Source organism: Crotalus tigris, unplaced genomic scaffold (assembly GCF_016545835.1).
Source record: "Crotalus tigris isolate CLP2741 ecotype Arizona unplaced genomic scaffold, ASM1654583v1 scf7180000024387.2241675, whole genome shotgun sequence".
Lineage (NCBI taxonomy): Eukaryota > Metazoa > Chordata > Lepidosauria > Squamata > Viperidae > Crotalus > Crotalus tigris.
In genome coordinates, this window is record NW_024100557.1 from 898420 (window position 1) to 910802 (window position 12383).

The following is a 12383-nucleotide window of genomic DNA, read 5'->3' on the forward strand; positions in this document are numbered from 1 at the left end:
TGGGAAATATTGAAATAGCACTAGTCTATACATGACGATCACATTTGCTATGAAAGTAAGGAACTATCATTTGGAAAAGTAATGGATTGTTTTTATATTTAGTCATACTGAAAGGAAATTTGCTGAAAACAAATTGGTTATGATTTATTGAAATTTCATTATATAAACCTATAAACCTATGCACATTTACATCTAGAATCAGCAGTGATTTTACTAAGAATATGCAATATAATCAAATTATTACTTTACTGAGAATATGCAATAGACTAATCAACCTATTGCTTTACTCAGTCAAAGTCCAACATTTTTTTCTCAATTTCCCTCATATCAATTTATTACAGCCATTAGACCAGATGCAATAAAACATCAAATAGTAGACTAGTTACATATATTTATATATAAAACAGAAAAATAATACTAGGTTCTAAAATAAGAACATATAAAACAGAATAAAAGTAGTATTATTAAGTGATGAATAAATTAGAATCCAGACTTTATTTTTGACATACCAGATAATTAATGCTACATTTCCATTACCTAATGCCTTCTAGATTGGAAGAAAAGAGTTATGCCCTCCAGCAAGCATGATCTATGTTAGCTAGGGTTATGGAAGTAGCAGTTTAGAATATCTGCAGGTCATCAGACTGGGAAAGGCTGGATTACAGGAATTCTTTAATTGTTAACATTTCTATCTTTATCTCCTCCGTAAGCAACATCAAATGAAAAAATAAACCACAGGAAATTGTAACATTGCCTAACTGGTATTGATTGATGCCACAAAAAAACACATTATACAGCCGACTTCCTTTGGCAACTTACAGCATAGGCCAAATGAATTTTTTTTTTTTACATTTGGCTACCATGTATGGAAATTGCATTTGTTATTGGATCAACATGGGAGCTAAGGCCTGAAAGAATGGCCCAAGTTCTTGGGATGTTTCTTTCTGGTGCTCCATCTGAGGAGGACTAAAGGTAGGACTATAATACAGATGAGGAACTGAACACCAGATTCTTTTCCTCTTATACTAGAAACCTTGCTAGGTTTCTTTTCATCACCCAACATATCCCTTTCAGATTTAATTGATTATTACTTTTAAAAGTTTACTTCTATTTTTGCAGCTCAAAAGTGTTTTTTTTTAAAAAAAAAAAACCACCAATGTTGATATTATCAACATTCCTCTATTTATGTATCAATCAAATGTCACTGTATATTACTGTATTCATCAAGACTCTCAATGGCTCACAAGACAAAGTCATACAAAGAAGCTTAAAAATAAGGCAAATAAAATCAGCTACCTAAAAGCCCTCCAGAAAAGTTTTGCCTTTGTTAAGGACAGATGTACAATACTTCCAGCTTGTAGACCTTCTGACCATCCGAAAATGGAAAACAACCAATTGCTTATCCCAACATGATCAAAGTGGTCATTCCAACTCTAAGAAAATGCAATCTTACAAGTGATCAGTTGCCAAGCCATAAAGAGATTTGTAAGTTAAGACCAGTATTCTAAATTGCACTTGGAAGCTAATAGGCAATCAATGCTAGCCCCACAGAACAGGTTCATATCTATAAGCACTCAGGCCATTGCAAATTGCACCAGCTGAAATTTCTGAGACCAGGATCTTGGCCAAGCTGCCCACCAGGTCCTTAGGAAACTCCTTAGGGGCCTTCTGAAAACCATCGGACTTCATTAGGTCAACAAAATGTAAGATATAGTTGCATGTCAAACTTAAATCTACCAATATTTTTATTTTATCTAACCAATGGATGTAAACTTTGCTCAAAACTAAAGATTGACTGATTTGGTTGCTAAACTGATAGATGCAGTGCAGTTTATAATATTATCTCTGTATTGATTTCAACTCAACTTCCTGCTGACAGAGTATCAAGACTTCTGAACTGAGTATAACAATTGTAGAAGAGTCAGTTTAAAGATACCCTTAAATGAGGAGAAGAATGATTAATTTTATTGCATTTCATGTTCTTTATTTCCAAGGAAGACCTGTTTATGTAGCAAGAGTATTCCTTGGGCATGCACTCAACTCTGGAGCCCATAGGTAAGTCTCAATATGCCCTATATTTGGATAGAATTTTATAGGTTAAACATGCTTATACACATAAGCATGTCATATCAGATTATACACACCCAACATGCTTCTCCATTATCAGGAGTCCCCAAATCCTGGGCCATGGACCGGTACTGGTCTATGGGCTGTTAGGAACTGGGCCGCACAGCTGGAGGTGAGCAGTGGGCAAGCGTATGAATCTTCACTATATTTGCATCCACTCCCCAGCACTAACATCACCATCTCAGTTCCACCTCAACTCATCAAGCATTAGATTCTCATAGGAGCACAAATCTTACTGTAAACTGCATGTGCAGGGATCTAGATTGGGTGCTCCTCTTGCTCCTCCAGTCTGTTGAAAAACTGTCTTCCATGAATCATTTCTTGTCCATAGCAACTATAATAGTAGTTGCTACTATTATAGTTGCTATGGACAAGAAATGATTTTCAGCCTTGTAAATTCAGTGATGACTTTTCATTGCTTTTATCAATGTTTTTGAATAGGCTACTCCCAAGCATCTCAAAATCAGCTATTTCTCCTCCCAATGATAGGATTTGGATCAACATCAAATGAACTTTTAATCCTAAATGACACAAAGAAGATTATTACCTGATTTTTTTCCCAAATATTATTTTATAAAGAATTCCCTTATATTCCCTTGCTTAGCACATGCCACATAAAACTTAAAACAATGCATTTTGATTGTCCCTTTAGACAGACATAACAATTGGATGTTTCTAATCTCTCCAGAATATGAAAATTTAAGGTGTCAACAAAAGCCAGAATTTTTTTGTCTCTTTCAATGGCATTCAAGCCATTATAGACTTGTTGCATTAACTGCCTAATTCTTGGAAAAACTGTTCCTATAAAGTAACTCTAATTAATGTTCACCGAAGCTAGGAATCTCCACCTGAATTCCATTGTTTCGCACAGACCACTTATCTGGGTGCTTTAAACCCCTGAAGGAGAAAGATAAATCAAATTGCTAAAGAATGCAAATATACATTCACATTCTAAATTATAGTTTATATTAGTTTATTAAATTATAGTTTATATTAGGGTACCTCTGCAGAAGAGATTTATGGCAGTTGAGAAGCAGTCTCAGACCCCAAATTATGATGATGAATAATTTAGACTCCTATGCTTGTATGTAGAACAAAGCTAATATTTTCCTCTTTGGCTCTGGAGACTTTATAGGCTGTTTGTTTTTCCCTGTTGAGGAGAGCTTTTGCCCCAGAATGCAAGGCAATTTTTACTTCCACATTAGTCTCCCCAATGCAGAGACTTGCTATTGATGCCTATGGCGTAATTCAGAATGTGTCTTTCCCACATTTCAGCCAAAAAAATCAGGCTATTGGGGAAAGTACTGTCCAAATGTGAACATATTATTATTTCACTATCACAGTTTGCAGTCAGAAGGAATGGTGTGTTTGCAGCCAGAAAGTTTCCCTTGTTGCAATTCTCTCCTTCCCCTTTCCAATGGTCCAAACGTGTGCAGCCAGCGTGTAGTGCAGTTATGGAGGTGTTAGCTATTTTATGGCCCTTTTGTAGACTGGAGAGGTGACAGGATTTGTATCACTTCAGGAATGGTGGTAATTGGGGAAAGATGCTGGCCAAATGATATTGTTTTCCTTTTGATGATTTGGAGGGAATATTGATTGGCTCAGCGTGTTCCCTATGTGTTTTGAAATTTTCAAAAATATGGCTTTGTGAGAGACTGGAGAGTGAAAACAGTGCGTGGTATAAAATAAGACCGAAGGTAAAGTTCTGCTTCTTTGATAATATTAAATGAAATCCAGCAAGATGTTATAACTGGCACACATTTGAAACTATAAGAATAGAAGCCAAACAGAAAATGTTCTGACACATAAGATCTTATTGGAAAATTGAGCTCAAATGTCCTGCCTGAAATTTGTCACAATAAATTTTAAAACTACTTTTTATTAAAAGTTTTATAAATTTATTACAACATAAACCCCCCACCCCTTCCCCCCCTCCCCCACTTCCCAGAGCTGATTACAGGGTAAAACAAAATAACAAATATAATCCAACTAACATAAACCAACTATACTATCAATGAAAACCATATAAGACACTTTAACTCCTTCTCAATACAAATATTAACAAATTAAGTTAAAAATAATAATATAATTAAACTATTAATAATTATCTAAAATATACTCAAAAGCAAGATAATACTTTTCAACTTCATATTTCTTCTGAATATAATCAATCCATCTTCTCCAAACCATAATATATCTTTCTTGTGAATGGTCCTTCAAATAGGCAGAGATCTTCGCCATATCTGCTAAATTAGACCCTTTAAGTATCCATTCTTCCAAAGTAGGCAACAAATTTTTCTTCCAATATTGCCCCACCAATAAACTTGCAGCTGTTATAAGGTTCAACATCAAATTAGTTTCTTTAACATCAAAATCTACAGTAATACAGTAATTTTAAAACTATTTTATATGAATAAATGAACCATGATTTTCACTCAGTCATGCAGGTGACAATTCACTTTTACAGTTGCTGAATAAAAAATGTAACAATGTACATTTGAAAAATAGCAACTAGTAAAATCTTGTAAAGCCGAATTTATAAAACCTAGAATAGTAGTGATGGTATTATAGTCAAAACAGCCACAGAGATTAATTCAAGTTTAAAAACAGAATTTCATAATTATATAACTGAAAATACATATTCAACTAAAACTTCTGAAAACCCTTAGCTCATTACCATTTCTTATGCATTAGTTTATCTTTCATCACACATTACATGTGGAAAGTCCAATGCACAAAACCTAAATACATTACAGGAAATGCTCAGTAAAGATTAAACAGCAAGTAAAATAAAAATTGTGTATAACAGAAGTAGATATTTCCTTAGTCTTATCTTTTCAATTAGTTTTTGCTCCAGTATGCAAATAGTCCTACACTGACATAATTTAGTTGATTTTATCCATAGAAAAGTCTTATTCAGAAGTTTCAACATATTATTCAAATATTTTAACATAATTATACTGATCAGCTAGAAGACATTTAATTATTATTCTTAGTATCAACTACAAATGCTCTGGGATACCAGTGTAGTATGACCAAGTGAGTATATCATCCTCTACATTAGTGTTTTGCAATCTTAAAACTTTAAACTGTGTGGACTTTAACTAACACCCTGGGACTAAGTTACCTGAAGGACTGTCTTTTTTAAAGAGTCCAGTTCAATATAGCAGATTGGGTGTGTGGCTGGCAGAGATTAGTAAATGGACATTTTCTGCAATAGCCCCTGCTCTGTGGAATATCCTCTCCTCAGAAATATGAACGGCCTCTTGGCCTTTTGTAAGGCTTTTAAAACGTGGCTATGTTCCGAAGCCTAGAGTGCTATATTAAGGGCCTATATTAAGAATCCTGTTTCTTGGCTTTACTGTTAAATAGCTAAGTAACTTAACTGCTGTGTATATTTATTTGGGGTATTTTATTATTTTTATATTTTTGGAATTGTAAGCCACCCAGAATCATTGACTGAGATGAATAGCTATAGAGAAGGAAGGAAGGAAGGAAGGAAGGAAGGAAGGAAGGAAGGAAGGAAGGAAGGAAGGAAGGAAGGAAGGAAGGAAGGAAGGAAGGAAGGAAGGAAGGAATAATAGAGCTGGAAGGGACCTTGGATGTCTTCTGGTCCAGCCCTCCGTTCAAGCAGGAGAACCTATACCATCTCAGACAAGTGACTGTCCAGTCTCTTCTTAAAAACCTCCAGTGATGGAGCGCCCATGGTTTCTGAAGGCAAGCTGATTAATTGTCCTCACTGTTAAGAACTCCTTAATTCCAAGTTGCTTCTTTCTTTGATCAGTTTCCAGTCATTGTTTCTTGTCCTGCCCTCTGGTGCTTTGGAGAATAATTTGACCCCCTCTTCTTTGTGGCAGTCCCTCAAATACTGGAACACTGCTATCATGTCATCCCTATTTCTTCTTTTCTTTAGACTAGCCAAACCCAAGTCCTGCAGACGTTCTTCATATGTTTTAGTCTCCAGCCTTAGATCATCTTAGTTGCTCTTTTCTGAATTTTTTCCAAAGTCTCAACATCTTTTTTATAGTCATGCGGAAGCCACACCCACCCCAGCTCTGTCAAGGGGAAAAAAGTCACGATAATGCGGCGAGTTTGACAACCCTGGTCTAGGGCCTTCCACACATAATAAAGGTGCCTTGGTGTACTTCCTGGAAACACTATACCATGAATTAGAGCTTATTGAAACATAATAGCATATTAACTTTAATGGACTTGTTGATTGCTTTATATTTTCTTAATACTTCATATATCCCAATTTCCTTTTTCCATTCTCCTTCCATTTTTGCCTTATTTTGAATACCTGCATTTAGTAGGGAGGTTGAGATGAAGGGGGCTATTTAGCCCCTTTCCATTTTTTATTAATCTAGAAAATTATGTTTTTTAATAATGGCAGAAAGCTATTAGTATTACTAATTCTCATCTCTTTTGATTTGTCCATGTGGTGAGAGAATAGATAAGTATAATAAGAATCTGCCCACATGCATTGATTTACTGTCATTACTTAAAGATACAATATCATAATTATCTTAGCATGGGTGTCTTGTGGTTTTACAAAATTAGATGTAGAGCCAAATTCTTAGTAACAATGGAAACATGACACCTACCTTGAGTATCAAATTTACACATACAAAATCAGTGTTCAACCAAAGGCAGTCTCTAAAAATAGATGACTTCTTAAGAGAGAGTTGTTCATATTACCTATAATAATAAATGCAAGGAATTAACTGCATTATTCAGACACCAGTGGTATCCAAACATTAATGGATGCTATGGATAGAATTCCTTCTGCTTCCCCTTTTACTTTACTCATGGGAAGCTTGAGGGAGACAGTGGGGAACACAACAGGAAATCCCAAGTCCAAAGCCAGCAGGCTGGTAAGTGGCTGTTTCTAGGAAGGGCAGAGAGCAAGTGGATGGCAAGGGTGCAACCCAAGTTGGGAAGGATACATTGGGATGCAGGTTAGGGAGGTCATGCAAGAGTGCAGAGTGGATCCTGAAGGCCACTAGGAGGAATGCAAGAGATGCCCTGTGAGTTGGGGGCTAACATAGGTCAGCTCTGCAAGGAGAGCAACATAGGTCAGGAATGGTCAAGGATGAATTTGAGAAATACAAGAACTTATGGTCATCTACCAAGCCTTGTGACCGAGTACGGATTAGAAGTTAAATCATTCAGATTTAACATTTGCTGTTTTGTAACAAAAGCTTATTGTTAAAGATTCTGTAAATAGAAAATATTCTTTTTTAAGAATAATGAGTACTACTGATATATTTGTGAGCAGTCAACCCGAGAGTGAAGAAAAGTAGATAAGACCTTCACATGTAGGTATGCTGGATTTATCAAATAATTAGCAGGGCATGATTCTATCATTAAAACAAATTACATTGTTTTTCTGAAACATTATGTTATGGTTGTAAATTATTTTGTTAGTTGGAAACAGTTTAAGCAGAAATAAAAGGCAATTTATGGATCTGTTTGCCTACCTCCAAAACAGTATTTAAAAGATGCATTTACTTATCTCTATATTGTGAATATTGATAATAAAAGTAAAAGCTTACTTAACCCATACTAATGACTGAATATTTTTAATGAGATTACATTTCACATATGCTTCTTTGAACATCAGAAATGCCCTGTAAATTTTGTTATACTAAACCATAAAACAAAAAAACACTTTCAGAAGGCTAATAAACTTGGAGCCAATTTTATTGCAAATCCTGATTAGCATTCAACCCTTTAGTTTTACAAGCGTCATAACCCAAAGTCTCAGCTTAACACAATAAACACATTTAGTTAGATTTGCAGTTTCAGTACACCATTTCACTTGTTAATGTTGTACCCAGACTGAAACATATATTGTTCATATCACTAACATTATGTACAGTATGTTTCTGTACAAGCTAATGAGTCCTAAGGTAATTACAGCAACAGATGATGTTCAAAATGTACTTGCCTTACAGAAGTAAACTGCTCTAAATGAAAGCAATAAACTAATTTTCTATTCTCAAATGGAAGGAGCTTTCAAAGGGAGGGAGGGGTGCTTAAAAACAACTGCTTCAAATGATAATTCAGTAATTTTTGTGCATTGCTTCCATTTTATAAATCAATCTCATTTACCTAAATGAAATCCCCTTAGTCTGGTGACTTGGGTTCCCCCCCCCAATCATTACCACCAGTAATTATTATTATCATTGCTTTGTCTTTGCACTAAGTCTGAGGTGACAGGAAATCAGCCATTCCTAGTTTTCATGCCAGTCTAGTTCATTTCTCTTTTCTGCAGCCACACAATGGAGTGCGCCATATGAACAAAAATGTTCTTTTTGCAACTAATGTTATTCGACATGCCAGCAATATTTTCTGTAGCTTCTGATCTCCTGCTCAGCAGAAATCACTCTGTAATGTTTTGCATGAACTCACAGCTACAATCCTTAATCTGGCAACGCTTTCCCTTCTTTTTTGTCTTTTGGGAAAGGCTTATAATGTTTTGTTTTGTTTTTTAATTATTTGCACCATTTTAGCATAAGGCAAAAAACAACAACAGTAAAATCAACAATAAAACCATTTTTAAGAGCCAAGAACAAGTGAGAATCCACCTCTTTTACCAAGATTCCTGGCTGCCTGGCATCATGGCATTATGACAGAGGCCTTCAACTTATTCATACAGCCATTTTAAAACATTCTCCTCGAGGCAAGTATAATTTTATCTGCCCTGACAGACATCTATTCTGTCTCACTAATGAGGAGAGGAATGGTGTCAGCTGTATAGTTTCACTGCAGGACATGTTGGAACACATCATGCATTTCCATTCCCATCAGGGCTCCCACTCCAACTAGCTAGAAAGGAAAAAAATAACACTGTCTTATCAGAATGGAGAAAAGGCAGATGATAGGAGACTGTGAATCAGAGACTTACCACTACTGTATTCCTTCACTGAAAGGTTTTATTTTGATAAATCAACAGTAGATTGGAAATGACTTCCAGGGAAGAAATGGCAAACTGAAGATGTTTCCCATGGAGAAATAAAGAGCCAATCAGTGTTTGGCCTTCAGGATTCCTAAGATGACCAACTGTCCTCCTTTAGGGAGGACAGTCCTCCTTTTGTGAGTTCTGTCCTCCCTAGAAAAGTGTCTTCCTACATTTCCTCCTTTTCGATATTTGAAGACTAATCTTTTTTTTCCTCATAGAATGCTCAGAACGGCGTTCCGGCACCTTTTTTTTTGATGGTTTTTTTTCAACTTTTGCATGAGCTGTGCTACTCTCCCTATTGGCTTTCAAAAGCCAATAGGAATTGCTGCTGAACGCGCCAAAACACCCGGCCAGCAAACTTTGCACATGTAAGTTATCTGCAGCGAAGGCGAATTGGCAGGAACTTTGCACCCCTTGCTGCTACCCAACTACACCATCTACTAGTTAGTCCCAAAGATACCTGGAGGAGACTGGAGCGGCGATGCCACGGTAACTTTCTCTTGATCTTTGGCCCTGCTAGGGAAATAATGGCTGCGGGCGCCAGAGGCAGGGGTGGCAGGGCTGCTGCAGGCAGGGGTGTGAGGGGCGGTGGTGGCCGGCTGCTCCCCCTGTGCTGTAGGAGCCATGGGGCCTGCTCTACACAGGGCTGTGCAGGGTGGGCGGTGGTGCTGGTGGGGCGGCTGCAGGCGGGGTGTGTTGATGGCGGGCTGCCCCCTGGGGCCGGAGCCGGCTCAGCTGGTGCTTTGGAAGCTGCGGGGCCTGCTCTACACGGCAGGGCAGCAGTGCTGGCGGGGCAGCTGCGGGCGGGGGCATGGCATGTAAGCATAATTACAATATAAAATGTTATTGTTACAAATGTTTTTATTATGCATTTATCATATTATACTGTATTCTGTATTACTGTTGCAATGAATAAAATGTTTCTTTTATTTACGATATTTTTTCTTCAATTTATTTGTGTCCTCCTTTTCATTGTAAAAAAGTTGGTCACCTTAGGATTCCTCTCTGAACAAGAAAAGGACCTGAGATTGCCCACAAGTGCTCCAGACAGTTGGAGATCACAAGACAGCAGTGTCCACTGAGTTTAGAGCTCTGAGAGACAAAGGAATGGCACCTTTGATCAGCACCTTTATGGACACTGGGTTAGCATGCTTCCTTTTCTAATCACTTTTGGAGATTGCTTAATTTATCTTTAGATATTGGAAATTTTCAGATTAATAGGTTATATGGGTGAGTTTCCCTCACTTTTTAGCAAACAAAGTTTTAAATGCAAGTTTAAGCCACAGCGAAAGGCTGATTACATTGATTTTGGAATGTTATAAATGGACTGTGGGTCCAAATGGATTTGAAATAAAATTTAGAAATTAATTAAAAGAATCCTTGCCATGGAAAAATACTGTTGTTTTGAATTCTTTAAAAAAAAGATAGAATGATACTTAGAAGGTTGGAGAGTAGAAGGAACTAGAAGTACTAAAGATTATACTTAAAGGGAAAAAACACTTATATTTGACTTATTAATAGTGGATGGAGCAAAATTCTTTAACAATGGATATATTGAGGATATTTGTGAATAATGGACTCAAAAGTTAATTTTAAGAATATCTACCACTATTGATAGACTTGTTTAAAAATGTGTTGGAAGAGGAACAGGTTTTACTGGACAGTGCTGAGACTGACCTAAAGTGGATTTAAAAATGATAGACTAGAAGAATAATATGGAAAAAGATGCTACATTGGATATACAAATGAAATTGGTTGATGTCTTATTAATTAAAAAGAATGTACAAATAACAAACCAAAAGAGCAACCTGAATAACTTTCCTATATTGGACTTACAAAAAAGACTAGGCCAGGGGTCTTCAAACTTGGCCCTTTTATGACTTATGGACTTCAACTCCCAGAATTCCTCAGCCAGCATGCTAGCTGAGGAATTCTGGGAGTTGAAGTCCACAAGTCATAAAAGGACCAAGTTTGAAGACCACTGGTCTAGGACATTATTTGACATGATTAAATATCACTATTATAAAAAGTAAAAGGAAGAAATATAACATTGATCTATTTGATCAAAGTTAAACTAGATAAGTTGCTCTCTCATTACTGGACTTTTGCTAATCAGGACCAAATGATGAGTTTTTAAGGATTTGTTTTTAGATAAGAGTTCAGATATGGCAGGGGTAGGCAACCCAAAACACTTAAAAAGCCACTTGGACCCGTTTCCCACCAAAAACAAAACACTGGGAGCCGCAAAACCATTTTGATATCTAAAATGAAGATAACACTGCATATATCCTTTTTTACCTTTATTATAGGTGTGTGTGTGTTTGTGTGTGTGTGTTTGTGTGTTTGTATGTATGTGTGTGTGTGTATATATATATGTATATGTATGTATGTATGTATGTGTATATATATATATATATACACACACACACAGGTAAAAAAAGGATATATGCAGTGTTATCTTCATTTTAGATGTCAAAAGGATCTCTCTCTCTCTCTCTCTCCCTCTCTATCTGCCCTTGGTCTGCCACTCCTCTTCCCCCGCTCTCTTTCTTATTCTCTCTCTCTTTCCTCTCTCTCTCTCTCCCTCTCTCTCTTTCTCTCTCTCTCTCTTTCTCCCCCCCTCTCCTATCTGCTGCTCACCTGACAAGCTTCAGGCTGTTATCCAACAAGATCAGGGGTAGGCAACCTCGTCTCTTTTATGACTCATGGACTTCAACTCCCAGAATTCCTGAGTCAGCCTAGCTGGGCTAGCTAGCTCTCTCCTACCCTTCCTGCTTCCTGCAGAGATGCAGCAAAGGGAGGAGCTCCGCCCAGTAAGCTTTTCAGCTCCTCGGAGAACACTGTGAGTGCACTCTCTTGAGAGAGAGAGAGAGAGAGAGAGAGAGAGAGAAGCAGGGAAGCGCAATTCCTCTCTCTGTCTCTGTCTCTCTCTGCAAAGGCAGAGGAGGCTGGGAGCCGCAGGGGAAGGCTCAAAGAGCCGCATGCGGCTCCAGAGCCGCAGGTTGCCGACCTGTGAGATATGGAATAAAGTTGCTATAAAAACAATAATTGGAAACAAAACAAATGTCCCGTGCCATTTCTCAAGTGACAACCACTGTGGTAGAGGTGCTCTCTGCAATGGTTGTCTATGGCTATGTGCTGGAGGAAAGTCCTCCAAGGCCAATTTTCTTTGTTCTCTAAAGAAAGGCCTAGCAAACAAACTTGAGTTGCAGATTGTGAGTTTTAGTCACAACACCTGAGACTGATAACTTTTTAGAGCTTGTTCTACTTTCTGGAAGCTAAGTTTGGATGG